The sequence below is a fragment of the Microcaecilia unicolor genome, chromosome 4, assembly GCF_901765095.1.
Source record: "Microcaecilia unicolor chromosome 4, aMicUni1.1, whole genome shotgun sequence".
NCBI lineage: Eukaryota > Metazoa > Chordata > Amphibia > Gymnophiona > Siphonopidae > Microcaecilia > Microcaecilia unicolor.
Window position 1 is genome coordinate 45,565,430 of NC_044034.1, and position 19,114 is coordinate 45,584,543.

Genomic DNA, 19,114 nt, shown 5'->3' on the forward strand with positions numbered 1-19,114 from the left:
AATGTCCCAAAAACAAATAAGCACATCCAAAACTTCACTTTCAGGAACACTGGATCGGTTAAAATAAAACCAAACAAATTCCCCCCCAACAAGAAGAATGATTCTTGGGCAAAGAAAATCCAACAGTCATGACTAAACAATGGAAATCATGAGGGACAAAGGGAAGGAATGTTGAAAACCACCAATGGATTAGGAAGCAGGGCGTCAGGAACATCTTGAAGAACGACATCAGGAACGGAAACAGGATCAATCTGTTTGGCAACTGCACTGAATCTTCAAGGTTTTGTTTTTTCTCTGTAGCTGAAAAACAAAAGAAAACGAAGCTATTCTGCTTCATGGTTAGTTTGGGTCATTTCAACAATGCATGTATCTGGAACCAAATGACTGGGATGACATGGTCTCAATTGATTGATGTGGACCCATTTAAGGTTATCTTCACCTTGAGAATTCTTTCTGAAGCGAATTTGGTAAGCCACAGGTGAAGCTTTTTCCACTATAGGGAAAGGACCATGCCAACTGGGCAAAAACTTATTTTCTTTTACCTTGTTTCTGGCAAAATTGAAATAGAATACCTTGTCGCCAATTTGGTATTCTTTGGAGGTAGTCCCTTGATCATAGTAGGCTTTTCTACCTCTAGCACTACTTTCCAAGTTCTTTTGTGCAAAGGCACTTTGCAGATGTTGACACAAATGGGTGACATACTCATGAGAGGAAGTAGCACTGGACAAGTTTACATCATTAGTCCTGTAAAGCAAATGAATTGGTAACATCATTTCCCTACCTGTCATCATCTCAAAAGGTGACACTCCTGTAGACCGAGGAGGTGTGGCACGAATGGCCATGAGGACCAGTGGCAACTTCATGTCCCAATCCTTACCTGATGAGGATACATACTTCTTCAGAATGGTGACGATGGTACGATTAGCTCTTTCCACTTGTTCCTCAATGTCCGCCTGCAGAGATGAGGTTTCCACAGAATTCACAACTCTAGCCATCTTTCTGGACAAAATCAAGAAGTCGTCTTCCAACAGCACTTGTGAACCCGTTGCGTCATAAGGCCAGACAAACTCCAGAGAGACGAGGCCTCTGGGAGAGGTAAACAGACTCTCAGTTCCCCTCCCCCCCCCCCCGGCAGGTGTTCCAAGAGGAAGGCAGCCTGCCAATAATAGGCAAACTTACCTCGATATCAGGAAAAGACTCTCCCACCAGAAATCCAAAAGGGTCTCCATTAGATACAAATACTTCCTCTGATTGCGGATTGGTGACCAACAAGTGAAAAGAAGTACCAGTCACCTCCAAACATGGCAGGACACCAGTGCACAACCCTAGGTCCCGAAAATGGGAATGAGGGTTGAAGAATACCACTTTGTCCAATAGACGCTGTCCCTGTGCAAGACGGAGCCAGATGGAAAAGTCCCTCACTCTTGCCAGAATGGTCACATTTTTATCACAGACTACTTCGCAGACCTGGGGTATGGTCTGTCCCGATTTCAGGCCAGCAGACGTAGCTTCAACTTCCACAGGGTTGCCATCAAGTCGACTCCACAAGACAAGGTTCACCAGATCCACATAGACTCCCAAGCGTACGAGGCAATCGGAACCTAAACATAAGGACTCCTGTAGGCCTTTGACCACCGAGAAGCTGTGGGTGAACGACTTCTGTCCCACGATCATGGGCAGTTTTCACATTCCCACAAGCGTCTTGGCACCTTGTCCAGGTACCTGCACAGAAGTGGAAGACCCCTTGCTGAAGGGTAGCTGCAGAGACTTGCGAAGACTGTGAAACAGAGTGTCACTGATGAAGGAAACGTCGCTAGGCAACAGCAAAGTGGACTGAAGTGTAAGGTCAGCTATCTGGACAGGGATGGTGTAGGTCTCATCCTTCTGTAGGACATCAACCAACTTGCGAGGATGTGGTGGGTCAGGACTGGAAGTGGAATCAGCGGACTCTTGGGCTATGACGGCGTCATCTGGAGAATCTTTCACCGTAGGCGAGTTATTCAACACGATCTCCAGATTGTCATCCCCTAGAACAATGTCAGCTATCCGATCGTCCCCACGCTGGTCCACCCCTTGTGCACCACACAACTGGAGCTCCCAGATGTGAGGGTCTTCGGAATTCTGAAAATTGATTCGGATAGGGGAATCCTTAAGTCCCACAGAACTGGAACCACTGACTCTGCTCATATGCCTTACTTTCCCATATGGAAGGGGGTCCGTAACTTGGGCCCAGATCACCTCATGGCGCAAGTCCAAAGTAGCCCACAATCTTTTCAGAAGATCAATTCCAATTAAGAATTCTTCACCAGGACAAGTAGTAATTATGGCGGGGTGTTTGATGTACATTTCCCCGAGCTGTAAGGAAAGCCACACCTGACCCACAGTACCAATGCTCTGCTTGCCATAAGCCTCCAATGAGAAATTGCATGGGGTGACGCTCAAGCTATCTCGACCCTCAGCTAAAGATGCCTCAAGTTTCTGAAACAGGCCTTGTTTAATCAAAGTCACCTCTGAAGCCATATCCAGTAGACCCTGACAGGAAAATGTCTGTTGAATCAACAGATCCATGGTATATCTGGAACCTTTAGGAGTAAGGTTACCCATAAAGTACCTGGTTTCCTTAATTGAGTCACTCCATAGAGGCCCTTCCGGGTTCGAGGGCGGGGTATCTGCATTTGCATCAGATAACTCCTTACTGACGGTTGACACAGCATCTACTTGAACAATGGGCAAAAGGGTTGGTGAAGAAGGAGCCGAGCCTAGTCATGCCGGTTCTTCTTCTGTATTCTGGTGTTCAGAGATTTCAGTGGACTTGACACTAGGCCCTGTCTTGCTGATATTATTGGGGACCTGATCCTTGGTCCCTGGGTAATTGTTTCTTCTCATGTAGGAAGATGAGGGTTGCTGCAATGCTCCCGAACTTGAACCTTGTTGTTTATCCCGCAATGCTTTAATCTGGGCTTCTAGGGCCCTGATCTTCTCCTCAGAATCGGGACTCCGATGTTGCTCTATCGTTTGATCAAGCTGTGCCTGCAAGGACCGGATCATGTCCTGGGCCCGCTTCCTCTGATTATAGCGCCGCCCTCTTGGGTGTTCTTGATCTTCCGCAGCAGCAGGGGGCACTGTATCCCTCAGCCGGCGTGGTTGATTACTGCCACCCTGGAATTGTGTATGAGGGCTTGCCATCTTATTCTCCAGAGAAAGGGTGGAGGAAACAGCACAAACACTGGGTGAAGCCCACGGTTCGCAGCCGGTTTGGGTGCCGCCCCCGTGGGTTGTGTGCGACACATATCAAAAACCTCCTCAGCCCGCTTCAACATAACGGAGAACGGTTCTTTCTGGTAACCCGCTAAAGACACTTTTACGTGGTTGGGCAGGCCTTTCACAAAGAGAGTTCTCAAATCTCCAACTTCAAACTCTTGGGTCTCAGGGTCTGCCCCCCCCCCCTCCTGAAATGCTTCCCTCAGGCGATAGGCCCATTCATGGGGACTCTCATTTGGACCACAGCGCATATTATATGCTGCTCTTTTGGCCTCTGTGGGATCCGCGAACAGTCCATACCGCTTCTTCAGGGCTTGTTCCACTGTGAATAGATCATTATGCTCGGCTAAAATGGCCTTTAAATACGTTTGGCACTCCGCCGCAAACGTCCATTTCAGTAGAGCTCTTTTATCTGATTCGGCGTAAACCTGTAGTGAGTTAAAAAGGTCATGCACGCTATCCAGGTGAACGTGTATGGTAACCCATGAAGACTCCTTAAAAGGTACAATCATAGTGCGAAGTGTTCTCATTACTTGATTGTGCTGCTCTCTAGATAAAGGAGTAACTGTGTTTGTCTGAGTGGAATTTTGCTGTTTACCAGTAGTGGTAGTGTACAGGGATGCGGTTGTGCTGCTGATGTCATCAAGTATGGCTGGGGGCAGTGACCTCCTGGGGAGGGGCACTGGCCCACGATTCCTAGTGACCTCATCGGATTGGGCAGAGAGCTGTGCCTTTCTTGGGTGGAGCATGTGTGTAATGGTACCGGTGTCTACCTCAGATAGTGCACTAAGCTGTGTCCCTCTTGGGAGGGGCATAGGTGTCTCCACCCTGTGGGCCTCACCAAGAGATACAGTGTTCCTTGGCCGGACTGGGCGGAGTCTAGGCTCATGCATGCCGTCGTAAGTCTCAGGAACTATGGTACTGTACCGGGGAGGGGCTGACTTAGTCTGATCCCTGGAGCCTAACTGGAAGCTCTGAGGGTCCAGCTGCTGATCATATCTGGAGTACCGATCAGACAGTCTGGCAAGTTCCAGCGCAGGGCTAGGTAACTGGGCATCATCACTGTCTAGCAACTCCATAGGCATTACAGTATGTTCATATTCCAGGCTACAGATCTCCTTACTCATAGCGTCTAATTCTTCTTTGTACAGATCTAAAGCATTTACACAGGTATCGTTATCCTGAAGGGCTTTATGTAACTTCAGTGTGAGCTCTCTGTTCTGCTCCCATAAATCAATCATTTCTTGATTAGCTTTGTGCCTCTCCTGCTGAGCGGAGCTAAGGCTATCTTTTTCCTGTTGCAATTCTAGCCGGAGGGCAGCGAGCGACCCCTGGGAAGTTTCTTTCTCTTCCTGATGGAGAAACCGAAGCCGGTCTAACTCTTGCTGCGTCATGCCCAACTCGTGATTCATATCAGCTAAACGCTGGGCCTGAGAGCACAGAGAGGACTCCTCCTTCAGTTCTCTACGCAGGGAGAGAGCATGTTCCTCCCTTTTAGATCTTTCCATCTCAATAGCAGAACATTTTTCTTTGAGCACAACACATTCGACACATGCCTGAACCTGGATGCCGTCCGCACCTTTCCTATCCTTATCAGCTGCCTGTGCAATTAACTCTGCCTTTTCCTTATGTAGAGTCTCAACAGTGCTCTGCATCTGTTGTAGCCTCTCCCCCTGAGCGGAGCTACGGTTTGCATTATATTCTTTAATTGCCAGGAGAATACAGCTTAATTCAGCTAGATCTGGGACAGTAAGGCGTGCTTTATTTGTTATCACCCGGTTAATTGCTGATGAATATGCGGCTATGCTATCATCGCCCGCCTTGTGAAACAAGTTAAATAAAGAGGTTACAGTCAACCCTTGTTTCAACTTCGGTTTTGTGAAAGACACCAGAATTTCTAAAGCTTCTAATTCCAAATTAGAAAGCGTAACTGTATGAGTTGACATGATCTCTGCTTATCTGTAAGCACTAAACACAGGCTGTATTAACAAGCCAGAAACAGGCGAGATTTATGGCTTAGCCTGCAGGCAGCTTCACACACAGAAACCTGATGAGACACAGCCAAAATACTCCCCCCCTGCACGTCTCTGAACAGTCTAAGAGACACAGAGCAAGGAATTGCAGAATGAATCCAGACTTCAACAAAGCGTTTAATATCACAGCAGCAATTCTCTCTCACTACCGAAACACAAACCGGAATACTTTTCTCATCTCTTAGAGATCCCGGACGAGCCCCCATATCTGTAGGCGGATTTCCCAGATAATAAATTACCTGAAACAAGGTTTCCCAACAGAACTATCCGCAAGCAAAATATTCTGTTCTCTGTCTAGGGGAAGGGGGAAAACCTTGGCTATGGCCCTACATGCCACTATTTCGGTCAGAGAGAGAGCTGAGAAATCAGGCTGAGATATATATTAGCTTTATTATGGATAATATAAAAAAAAGATATACAAAATAGAGATTTGGCAAAGCTTTGGCTGAACAAAAATACTGGCAGTAATTCTTACAACTATATTCTCACACTACACACATTTCTTACTGGTTGCTAGGTAAACTTGCACAACTGATTAGAATGCAATAACTATGTTACGAGGTAGTATGGTAATTAGCAGCTTCTTTCCCGACCAAGGTTATGACTAACACCAGCCTTATGCTCAGGTAATCACCACTCGCTAACCCAGACTAATAGGAGATAGATCACTGTGTCTCTCACCAGGCAACCTCCGGGGACACCTCTCAGTAGCACAGGTTACTTCCCAGACTCAAGCTGAGAGATCAGCGAGTCTTCGTCAGAGCCACGACAGGCACTCTGCAGCAGTCAGCAAAGGCACAGGTCACACCTTGTAGGTTGCTGAACCACACGGTACTCTTCCAGAAACACAGTTCATCAGTTGGTGGACCTTCTTAGGTCACTGGTCTTCTTTCCACCTCCACCTTCTTCCAAGGATTCCGACTCACTAACTCCCCAACTCTTCCCGCTCTTCCAGCGCCTCTCGGTCAGGTGATACCAATTATCCTCTTGTACCATCCTGTGCATGGCAAGAAGAGTTCTTATTTTTTTCTTTGTGACCTTGGAAATGGTAACTTCTGGTGCTATGCATGCCTCCCTTCTCATCATCTCCGAGATAGAAGGGGAATAATTGGAGCACAGAGTGTCCTTGGTTTCAGCAAGCCTGTCAGTGATTTTCCACAAACTGAAGCTAACTCTGACACAGAGATGTGCAAGTCAGAGGTTTGCAGCAGCCATCTTCTAGTAACAAGATGTCATAGGCTTGTATAGGCCAAGACCAGCAAGGGAGACACAGGGACATACCCCTACAGTGTCCTGGCATGTGAGGGGGACCAGTGCACTATGAATGCTGGCTCCTCCTACAACCAAAGGGCTTGGATTTGGTCGTTTTTGAGATGGGTGTCCTCGGTTTCCATTATCGCCGAAAATCAGGGACGACCATCTCTAAGGACGACCATCTCTAAGATCGACCTAAATGTTGAGATTTGGGCATCCCCGACCGTATTATTGAAACGAAAGATGGACGCCCATCTTGTTTCGATAATACGGGTTTCCCTGCCCCTTTGCCGGGATGTCCTGCGAGGACGTCCTCAGGAAATCTTGGGTGCCCCGTTCGATTATGCCCCTCCACGTCTCATTAATCCATGCTTTTGAATATGTTCTGTAATTTTTTCTTTATAATAGTCCGTACCATTTTGCCCGGCACCGAAGTCAGGCTCACTGGTCTATAATTTCACGAATGTCTTCTGGAACCTTCTTTAAAAATCGGCATTTTATTGGCCACCCTTCAATCTTCCGGAATCATGCTTGATTTTAAAGAGAAATTACATATGACTAACAATAGTTCTGCAAGTTAATTTTTCAATTCTATCAGTACTCGGGGATGAATAACACAATTCTTCTGTTGTATGATTCCCTAATGTGGCTGTGCCACATGAACTTTATCTTACCACAATATCACTTTGTATTTGTTTTCACTGGAGTCTGCAAACACCTCTCCGGTACTATATAAGCCACATTGAGCCTACAAATAGGTGGGAAAATGTGGGATACAAATGTAACAAATAAATAAATACCATCTGGTCCAGGAGACTTGCTACTCTTCAGTTTCTGAAATTGCACCATTACATCCTCCAGAACAAAATTACTGAACATATACATACACATGGATTAATGGGCCAAAACCAGCATGGATTAAGTCAAAGGAAATCTTGCCTCACCAAACAACTACATTTTTTTTAAAGGCGTGAATAAATATTTGGCTATATCTGAGTCAGCTGCAATTGTGTATCTGGATTTTCAGAAAGCATTTGACAAAGTACCTCATGAATCTAATCTAATCTTATCTGATTTAAACCAATATGGACGTTTCTATCTTTTTTGCCTAAATAGGCTTTAGGCAGATCACAGAATAAAAATGGGAAAGATCCCATTGAGTTTAGATTAACTCCTGAGAAAATTAAAAAGTCATGGGATAGGAGGCAATGTCCTATTGTGGATTAAGAAGATAGAAAACGGAGAATAGGGTTGAATGGTTTATCACTCTTCCTTCAACAACAATTAAATGTGAGACTGTGAAACTTAAGGAGGAGTAGCTTGCTTTAATTAAAGAGAATGTGATGTTACAAAGAAAAATTGAAAATTAAGAAATTCTGCAGAGATTGAAAACGTTGCGTTTTATTAACTTTCCTAAACTACAAGCTATAGCGCTTCTCATTACTTTTGAAAGATATCTTGTTGAGTTTTTGAATATACCAAAACAGTCATACCCCCCCCCCCCCCGCCCCATGTCTAGAATATATTATTTGTTACCTTATGTAAAGAAACCTTTTCAACAGTTAATAGCGGAGGGGTGTGAGGTACCTTTTGATCATTTGAAATTAACTCAGACAATAGAAGATGAAACTATGGGAATGCAGACTGCTACGTTGATTGTGTACTTTGTTCTACAACTAGATTGAGATTGGATTTTGAGGCTGCTTTTTGTCACAGGCAAGAAGAATTTCTGAATCATAGAGTAAGAGTTTTTCCCAATATCTCCAGACAAACTCAACAGAGGCGTCAAACCTTTTTGAAACTGTGTCCACGTGTTTTGCAGTTAGGGAGTATATGTTGGCTTAATTTTCCCTCTTCCTCCCTAATGTTCCCCCATTGTATCTACCATACATGAACCCCATTCTACCACAACCACACCTTATACTTGTCCTCACCTTGTATTTGTTCATACCGGAACGGGCGAACGCCGTAATGGTACTACGTAAGCCACATTGAGCCTGCAAATAGGTGGGAAAATGTGGGATACAAATGTAACAAATAAATAAAACTACCGTCAGTTAAACCTGTTTTCTTTGAACCTTCTCATTAACCCCCCCCCCCCCCCCCCATACAAAACTGTGTGGCAATGCAGATACAGGCCATTCAGTTTGAATGGATTTCGTTGGCATTACTGCACCGGCAGCTGCTAGCGCATCTTTGTAAAAGGGGAGATTACAGTGATGTACCAAGGACGGGATGGAGGAGGCGGCGCACCCCGGATACAAATCAAAAGGGGGTGCCCCACTCCCACTTCTCCAGTCCCTCTATTTGGGCCGCCACCGCTGCCTCTCCTCTGGCTGTTCCCATGCCTTCCTCTAGCAGCCTCCATCCCTGCTTGGGCTGTCAGCATCGCAACTGCTATTTCTCCTCCTGCAGACTAGCAGCAGTGACGGTAAACAAATAAAAGCAGGAAAATTGTGGGGTCTACGCTACCTGTGGCTGCCGATCCTGCCCCTTTGACATCACTTCTAGTTCTGTAGCAGAGTTGACAGCCATGGGTAGATAAGGCCTCGCAATATTGATTTTATTTTTTTTGCTGCTGCTAGTTTGAAGTGGGAGCAGCAGCATGGGGGGAGGGGATGGCAGACATGGAAGAAAGGAGAGGGCAGACAGTTAATAGAAGAAGGGGAGAGACAGAGAGGGCAGACAGTGGATGGAAGGGAGAGAGGGAAGATGGTGGATAGAAAGGTGGTGCAGAGAGAGGGAGGGCAGACTTTGGATGGAAGGGAGAGAAAGAACAGTTGGTGGATGGAAGGGGCAGACAGAGAGAAAGAGAGGGTAGATCCTGGATTGAAGGGTGAGAAAGCATAGATGGTGGATGGAAGGGCAGAGAGAGAGAGAGAGAGAGAGGACAGATCCTGGATGGAAGGGAGAAAGAGGGAGGGCAGACCCTGGATGGATGGGAGAGAAAGGGCAGATGGCGGATGGAAGGAAGAGAAAGGACAAATCCTGGATGAAAGGGAGGGCAGATCCTGGATGGATGGGAGAGAAAGGGCAGATGGTAGATGGAAGGAGCAGAGAGAGAGAAGGATGGAAGGAAGAGAAAGGGCAGATGGTGGATGGAAGGAGCAGAGAGAGAGGGCAGACCTGGATAAAAGGGAGAGAAAGGGCAGTAGTAGATGGACGGGGCAGAGACAAAAAAGGCAGACCCAGGATGGAAGCGAGAGAGAGGGCATACAGTGGTTGGAAGGGGGAGAGAGAGGGCAGACAGGGGCAGACAGATGGAATGGATGGAGACAGAGAGAGGAGATGCTGGATGGAAGGGATAGAGAGGGCAGATAGTTGAAGGAGCAGAGAAGGCAGACATTGGATGGCAGTGAGAGAGGGGGCAGACAGAGAGAAAGGGCAGACAATGGATGGAAGGGAAAGAGAGGACAGATTCTGGATGGAGGGTGCAGAAAGAGAGAAGGCAGTCACGGGATTGCAAGGGCAGGGAGAGAGAAAAGGCAGACTTTGGATTTATGCCGAAAGATGGGCGTCCTTCTCTTTCGAAAATGAGCCCAATGGTTTTCTGTTGGCATTAACTGTGCAGGATGGACAATCTTTACTACCAGGCTGGTTTAGTTTTACAATAGGTATATTGATGTTCATGCTCATTGCAGTATTTAAGATACTGCCTTTTCCTATTTACACTCTTGTGTGACTCGTAGAAGTTACTGCTTATGATATGGTAGAATTGTTCTCTAGGTCCTGAGTGACATTTGTTGTGTTTTGTATTCTCAGTATGCTTAGTACTGGCTTTTGGAGGGGGGTGTTAAAAAACGATCGGCCCTGGGTGTCAAATACCCTAGGTGCGCCACTGGGGGATTACAGAGTTTCTTGGAGTCTAGGCTGGTTTCCACCCCCTCCACCTTTGTCGGTGCCAGTAACATCTACTCTGTAAAAGTATGTTTAGCTTGATACTGGCTTTCAGCTTTTTCTTGCTAACCTTAATTTCTTTGAATTGTGCCTTGCCTCTCCTCTTTTGTGGACTTAAGATACGATTATTACTTTATTGATGTCTTTATTTTCTTTCTGTTGAATAAGGTGAGGATTAAGAGGAATTTTTCAAGCCTTATTCTTTTTTTCTCTTTATGCTGTGTAATTCCTCTCTATGGGCCCTGTTTACTAAGCTATGCTAAGGGTGTGCTAGCGTTTTTAGCGTGCTCTAATGATTAGCATGTGTAAGTCGCCTGTAGGATCATATGGGCGACTATTTAGCCCCATGTGATAGTTTCTTTTCAGAACAAGAGATTTCTTGTAAAAATTGTTTAAATTGCTTAAAAATAAAAATGTAAATATTAAAAAAAAACAGGAAAAACCGCTAGTAAATAACAGTAAAGTATAGCGTATAGAGAGAGTAAACTCGTAAAGAAAGAAGGACCAGTTCCAGGGAAGTTCACATTAGAAACTTACAATAATATAGCCTTAAAACAGATAGACTTGCAGTGTCAGTTGATCCCAGGATGAGCCAACCTATCAGTCTGCACATTAAAAGCTTTCTCAAAAAGGTAAATTTTTAAAAGGGATCCATATTTTCATTGGGGAAGGGGAAATAGTGGGGTTCCCTGAGGTCTATGCTGGATCTGCAGTTTAACATATTTATAAATTACCTGGAAACAGGAGTAACAAGTGAGGGATCAGATGTGCTGATGACTCAGTTATTCAAAGTTGTTAAATAATTAGAGAAGTGTGAGAAATTGCAAGATAATCTTATCAGACTGGGCATCCAGTTGGCAGAACAAATTTAAAATGCGCACGTACAAAGTGATGCACATAGGGAAGAGCAACCCAAACTATAACTATATGATGCAAAGTTCCACTTTAGAATTGCCACTCAGAAAAAAAAATTGAATGTCATTTTTGATGTTATGTTGAAATCCTTTGCTCAGTACACAATGGCGGCCAGGAAAGCAAATAGAATGCTAGGAATCAATAGAAATGGAATTGAGAACAACACAGAGAATATATAATACCTTTGTAATGCTTCTTGGTGCAACCACACCTCGAATGTGCAATTCTGGTGTTACAGCTGAATTAGAAAAGGGACAGAGGAGGGCAACCAAAATGAAAAAGGGGATGGACTGACTCCCTTATGAGGGAAGGGTAAAGAAGTTAGGGCTCTTCAGCTTGGAGAAGAGACGACGAGAGGAGAAAAAATAGAATTCTATAAGATAAATGAGTAAAGAGGAATGGATAGACGTGAATTAATTGTTTACTCTTTTCAAAAGTACAAGAACTAGGAGGCATGCAATGAAGTTACTAAGTAGTACAATTAGAACAAATCAGAAAAAATATTTCTTCATTCAATGTATAATTAAGCTCTGAAATTCAGTGCCAGAGAATGTGATAAAGCAAGGTTTAAAAATGTTTGGACAGATTCTGGAAGAAAAGTCCATAAACCATTAGTAAGGCAGACTTGGGCAGCAAAAAAACTATTGTACTCTTACTCTTTTGGGATCCTGCCAGGTACTTGTGACCTGGATCAGCCACTGTTGGAAACAAGCTACTAGTCTTGATGGACCTTCGGTTTTTCACAATACATTCATTAGGTTAATGTATTATTCATCTATTTGGATATTTTTAAAACATATAGAGAGAATACTGAGCTGGTTAACTCACTCAGGGGCATAATTATCAATGTGGGCTAACATTAACGTGTTATTTTACTGTTAACCCCAGTTATTTGTAACTAGGTCTCATTGCCTACAATAGGATCTGTGATAAAATATCACAAGTTAGTGGTAAAATAACACTTCTTAGTGGTAGCCCACATTGATAACTACATCCCTAAATGGCCAGATATAAAAGGGTCCGCTTTAGAGGAGAGGGAGAGGTGGTGCTGGAAATCATCCATTTACATGTACTGTACATTCTGTGGTACTGCTTAAATGAATAGTGCTGTTGAATTTCTGTATTAAGCTAAGTGCTAGGGCCATCACAACGTCATAGGACCACCACGGCTGAAAATAGAACAGAGAATGTAATAAGGTCATACTGAATATCTGTGTGTGTTGTGGTTTGTGTTGTGAATGATTAGCCCAAGTTGTGCCAGATTTTATATAGAAATAGATCCTTGAGCATAACAGTAAACTTTCCCACTTCTCAAAGTTAGGGAATGTTTCACTGTAAGGAGAAGGGCACACAAGGCAACAAAGTTTGGCACCTTTCCAAAAGATGAATGTGGGGTTGAATCATGGCTGTCTAGAATTTTAAAAAAGTGGAATAGCTAATTATTTTCACTGAAAAATTGGTATACAGTATTTCCATTCATCACCACAAATTAAATATTATTTGGAGGTAAAAAGCTTCAGTTCCTGCAGGAAACCTTTCTTAGTGAATCAGAGAATTTATTCCACAATTCTGACCACTTCCAGCTGTTGTCTATCATTGGCTCTGAAACACACACACCCCCCCCCCCCCCCCCTCCAAATATCTTCTCAATTCAAATTTTATTTTTTATCATTTTGAACTTTCATAAATTCAAACTCTTTCATTATGAAGTTTCCTCTGTGAATAACACCAAATATCATTATGCAAACTACTACGGGAAAAAGAAAAGAAGCACTTAACTTCAAATATGCAATCCCAACGGGAACCCGTTCCACTCTTGCTTCATCAAGGGATGTCCATTCGTGCCTCTTTTTCAAATCAAATCAAGAACTTTTTTCCTTCAGATAATATTTAATTTGTGGTGAATCATGGTAATATACTGATTCCTCAGTGAAAATCGCTCTCTATTCCACTTTTTTGAATAATAAGTGAAGACTTTAGTTCAGTGGAATATATTTTCTGTTTGTTGGTTAGCTAGAATTTTACATATTCTACTTGTTTAATTTGAAACTATGCAGCATGACCTTTCTTATTCTAGGAGGAATTTTTTGCTTTGCATCAGTAACTTATTTGGCATTATGTTGGGGTCTGCACCCACCTTAGCCAAACCCCAACTGATTACTGCTAGAACACCCGTGTTCTTGGATTTGTTTCTTACACTAATAAAACAAATATTCTCCGTGGACAAGCAGGCTGCTTGTTCTCACAGTTGGGTCGTTGTCTGCGATGGCCCAGGAGACCGGGAAAAATTTGCAAAGCAAAAACCAAGAGCTTTCCAGAACACTCTGTGCATGCGTGAACGGCTTCCCACGACGTGAGCGTGCCCTCCTCAGTTTCTTTGATCCATGTCTGGAGTGACAAGATGTTTCTCTCGCTCTTTTTTGGCTCAGGAGACCTTTATTTTCACACTCTATTGCTCCCCTTTTTCATTTTCAACTTCAAAACCGTTTAGTTTTTCTCAAATATGTTTTTAAAAAGTAGTTTTTTCCTTATTTTATTAGTTTTTCTTCCTTTGTTTAAGTTTCCTTTCTTTCTCGTTGCAGCCGCCCTTTAGGCTACTCGACCGGGTCATTTTTCCCCTTTTTTTGTGCCTTTTTATTTGGCACGATCGAGTCTTTTAATTTTGTAGCCGCTTTTCTTCCGTCCATGCCATCGAGGACTCCCAGCGGCTTCAAGCGTTGTACTTGCTGCAACTGGACCATCTCGGGTACCGACCCCCACGTGTGGTGTCTCCAGTGCCTTGGGCCCGAGCATTTGCCAGCTGCGTGTAAGCTCTGCTCTTTAATGAAGAAACGGACCCAAGTGTCTCAGGAGGCTCAATGTGAGAAGCTCTTTTCAGATCGGTCCAGTCCTTCGACGTCAACATCGGCACCGAGGTCGGCGATGTCGACGTTGAGGGAAGCATCGACATCGAGAGTGCAGGTAATGGCTGCCGAACGACCGCATCGCGATGGAAGCAGCGAGGCATCGAATGGGTCTCCACCTATCTTGAGGCCTACTGCTATGCAGGCCCCCCGGGACCTACCTTTGTTGAACCCAGCCCCAAGGAGGCGTGAGGATTCCACGTCCTCTTCGGTACTGAGGAGTCTCGATGACGGGCGTCGAGCGAAGGCTAAGAAGCACCGTCATCATTCTCCTTCCGTGCACGGTACCGAGAGCTCCGGGGAGCTGAGGAAGTCGGCACCCGAGAAACGTCGGCACCAGGAGGATCGCTCATCCTCCATACAGGACGTGCCGATGCGTCGGTCATCTGGCAGCCTGGTACCGGCTCTCGAGCCCCCTCAGATTCTGCCACCAACTCCTGCACCTGCCTCACAGCCTTTTCCGATGGAAGCTCTCGACGAGCGTATCAGAGCCCTTCTTACAGAGCTTCTGGAGGGATTGCTGCATCAGTCTGCTTCGGTGTCTGGGGAGCTTGCGCCTTCCGTACCGACTGCGGAAGCGGCATCTGGGCCATCGCCGGTGGTGAGGTCCCCGTCCTTGGTGCCGCTTGCGGTACTGGCATTGGCTGCCACCTGGGTCGATTCCCCCTCAAAGTCGGTGGAGGAAGCTTCGCCGGAGTCCAGGCAGGGGTCGGCTTGTCGACATCCCTCTCGAGGCCGTCATTCCTCCACGTTGAGACAGGCTCGGGTTCGGGCTGCTCTTAGAGAGCTTTTGTCCAATACCGATGAGGAGCGCTCGTGGGAAGAGGAAGACCCCAGATACTTTTCGGAGGAAGAGTCGTATGGGGTTCCCTCTGATCCTACTCCGCCAGTTGAAAGAAGAATGTCTCCTCCTGAGAGTCTTTCTTTCTCATCTTTTGTTCGGGAAATGTCTAAGGACATTCCTTTCCATATGGAGGTTGTGGATTAGCCCAGGGCCGAGATGCTTGAGGTCTTGGACTATCCTTCTCCGCCCACAGAGGTTGCAGCGGCCCCCTTGCATAACACAGGGAAGGGAAGTTCTTATGTGAAACTGGTCGTTCCCTCTATTTAATCCATTGGTCCCCAGAAAAGCTGAGTCCTAGTACAGAGTCCATGGAGAACCTGTAATGGTGAAGACCCAACTTCCTCACGATTCCATGGTGGTGGACTCTGCTGTCAGAAGAGCTAAGAGTACTAGAGACTATGCCTCGGCGCCCCCAGCAGAGAGTTTAGGACCTTGGATTCTTTTGGGAGGAAAATGTATCAGGCCTCTATGTTTGCCGCCAAGATCCAAACATACCAGCTCTACACGAGCATCCACTTACGGACCTCAGTGAGGCAACTGTCCAGTTTGGTCGAAGCACTTTCTCCGGAGCTCGCCGAACCTTTTCATCAGGTAGTCAAGCAGCAAAAGGCGTGTGGTAAATTCCTGGCCAGGGGTACTTATGACACTTTTGATGTGGCATCCCAAGTAGCTGCTCAAGCTATAATCATATGCAGACTCTCATGGCTGCATGTTTCTGACCTGGATCATAAGACCCAGCAGCGAATGGTGGATGTTCCTTGCCATGGGGATAATCTTTTTGGAGAAAAAGTAGAGGACATGGTCGATCAGATCACAAAGCACCATGGCGCTATGGATTCAATCTCCCGCCGGGCGTCTTCTGCTACCACCTCCACTTCTAGGAGGTTTTTTGGAAGGAAGAGGAGTGCTCCCTATTCCTACAATCGGTGTAGGTACACTCCCGCTTCTCTGCAGCCTGTCCAGGCTCAGTCCCCGGTTAGGATACACTCTCAATCTGGAATCCAGGCCTCCAAATTGCACTCCAGGAGCTCAGTCCTTCAGCTCCCAGCACAAGCAGGTACTTGCAGAGGAACTCTCCGCCCTTCTATAGGCCAATGCGGTCAAACCCGTTCCACCAGGGGAAGAAGGGCTGGGATTCTATTCCAGGTGCTTCCTTGTGCAAAAGAAAACATGGGGATGCGTCCCGTCCTAGATCTAAGGGCCCTGAATAAATTCCTAGTCCGAGAAAAGTTCAGGATGGTTTCCCTGGGCACCCTTCTTCCCATGATTCAGGAAAATGATTGGCTATGCTCTCTGGACTTAAAGGATGCCTATACTCACATCTCGATACTCCCAGCTCACAGGAAGTATCTTTGGTTTCAGTTGGGAACTCGGCACTTTCAGTACTGTGTACTGCCCTTTGGCCTCGCGTCTGTGCCCAGGGTTTTCACAAAGTGCCTGGCAGTTGTCGCAGCATCGCTACGCAGACTGAGAGTGCCTGTGTTCCCTTATCTCGATGACTGGCTGGTGAAGAGCACCTCGGAGGCAGGCGCTCTACAGTCCATGCAGATGACTACTCAACTGCTGGAGCTACTGGGGTTTGTAATCAATTATCCCAAGTCCCACCTTGTCCCAGTACAGAAATTGGAGTTCATTGGATCTCTGTTGGACACACAGACGTCTCGAGCTTATCTCCCCCAGGCAAGGGCAGACAATCTCATGGCCCTAGTATCCTTGGCTTGAGCGTCTCAACAGATCACAGCTCGGCAGATGTTGAGACTCTTAGGGCACAGGGGTGCCAGGCCACAGGGGATCTAGAGGATGTGATCCATCTCTCCACCGATTTTTGCAGTTCCCTTCAGTGGTGGACCATTCGATCCAATCTGACCTTGGGGCATCCATTCCAAATTCCTCAGCCGCAGAAAGTGCTGACGACGGATGCATCCCTTCTGGGGTGGAGAGCTCATGTAGATGGACCTCACACTCTAGGAGCTTGGTCTTTTCAGGAAAAGGATCTTCAGATCAACCTCCTGGAATTACGAGCGATCTGGAACGCGCTCAAGGCTTTCAGGGATCGGCTGTCCAATCAAATCATTTTAATTCAGACAATCAGGTTGCAGTGTATTACACCATCAAGAAGGGGGGCACCGGATCTCACCCTCTGTGTCAGGAAGCTGTCTGGATGTGGCTTTGGGCGCACCACAATGGCATGTTTCTCCAGGCCACGTATCTGGCAGGCGTAAACAACAGTCTGGCCGACAGGTTGAGCAGGATTATGCAACCTCACGAGTGGTCTCTGAATATGGACGTCGGTGGATCTTTTTGCCACTCAGTTCAATCACAAAGTCACTCAATTCTGTTCCAGACTTCAGGCCCACGACAGACTAGCGTCAGATGCCTTTCTCCTACATTGGGGGACAGGCCTTCTGTATGAGTATCATCCCATACCTCTAGTAGGGAAGACTTTGCTGAAACTCAAGCAAGACCACGGAACAATGATCCTAATTGCTCCCTTCTGGCCTCGTCAGATCTGGTTTTCTCTTCTTCTTCTAGAGTTGTCCTCCGAAGAACCATGGAGATTGGAGTGTTTTCCGACCCTCATCACCCAGAACGAGGGGTCGCTTCTACATCCTAACCTCCAGTCTCTGGCTCTCACGGCCTGGATGTTGAGAGCTTAGAAGTTGCCTCTTTGGGTCTTTCAGAGGGTGTCTCCCGAGTCTTGCTTGCTTCCAGGAAAGATTCCACGAAAAAGTGTTATTCTTTCAAATGGAGGAGGTTTGCTGTCTGGTGTGACAGCAAGGCCCTAGATCCTTTTTCTTGTCCTACACTGACCCTGCTTGAATAACTTCTATACTTATCAGAGTCTGGTCTCAAGACCAACTGCGTAAGGGTTCACCTTAGTGCAATTAGTGCTTATCATCAATGTGTAGAAGGTCAGCCTATCTCTGGACAGCCTTTAGTAGTTTGTTTCATGAGAGGTGTGCTTTTGTCAAAGCCACCTGTCAAACCTCCACCAGTGTCATGGGATCTCAATGTCATTCTCACCCAGCTGATGAAAGCTCCTTTTGAGCCACTGAATTCCTGCCATCTGAAGTACTTGACCTGGAAGGTCATTTTCTTGGTGGCTGTTACTTCAGCTCGAAGAGTCAGTGAGCTCCAAGCCCTGGTAGTGCATGCACCTTATATCAAGTTTCATCACAACAGAGTAGTCCTCCGCACTCACCCTAAGTTCTTGCCGAAGATGGTGTCGGAGTTCCATCTGAACCAGTCAGTTGTCTTGCCAACATTTTTTCCCCGTCTACATACCCACCCTGGTGAGGACAAGTTGCACACCTTGGACTATAAGAGAGCATTGGCCTTTTATGTGGAGCGGACAAAGCCCTACAGACAGTCCGCCCAATTGTTTGTTTCTTTCGATCCCAACATGAGGGGAGTCGCCATCGGAAAACGCACAATCTGCAATTGGCTAGCAGATTACATTTCCTTCACTTATGCCCAAGTTGGGCTGACTCTAGAGGGCCATGTCACAGCTCATAATGTCAGAGCCATGGCTGCGTCAGTGGCTCACTTGAAGTCAACTTCTATTGAAGAGATTTGCAAGGCTGCAACATGGTCATCAGTCCACACATTCACATCTCACTACTGCCTTCAGGAGGATACCTGACGCGACAGTCGGTTTGGGCAGTCAGTGCTGCCGAATCTGTTCAGGGTTTAGAATCCAACTCCACCCTCCTAGGCCCATTTCTGTTCTGTTCCAGGCTGCACTCTCACTTAGTTGTGTTTCTTTTCAGGTCAATCTCTGTTATGTCCTCGCCGTTGCAAGGCCTAATTGACCAATATTCATTGTTTTGAGTGAGCCTGGGTACTAGGGATACCCTAATTGTGAGAACAAGCAGCCTGCTTGTCCTCGGAGAAATCAATGATACTTGTCTGTTGGAGTTGTTACAGTTCTCTATTATGCTTTTTATTTAACTGAGGAGGGCACGCTCGCGTCAAGGGCGGGAAGCCGTTCGCACATGCGCAGAGTG

At 46.0% G+C, this 19,114-nt stretch overlaps 1 protein-coding gene and 1 long non-coding RNA gene across 2 annotated transcripts in view; one reads left to right on the forward strand and one right to left on the reverse strand.

The window, feature by feature from the left end:
• Positions 1-19,114, forward strand: part of PIWIL4 (piwi like RNA-mediated gene silencing 4) — a 455,470-nt gene that overhangs the window by 391,398 nt on the left and 44,958 nt on the right. The window lies entirely within an intron of this gene.
• On the reverse strand, positions 584-18,722 carry LOC115468468. Its single transcript, XR_003941877.1, has 3 exons — positions 18,712-18,722; positions 5,456-5,462; positions 584-744 (listed from the first exon to the last, which is right to left on the reverse strand). It is a non-coding gene; the product is annotated as an uncharacterized LOC115468468 (long non-coding RNA).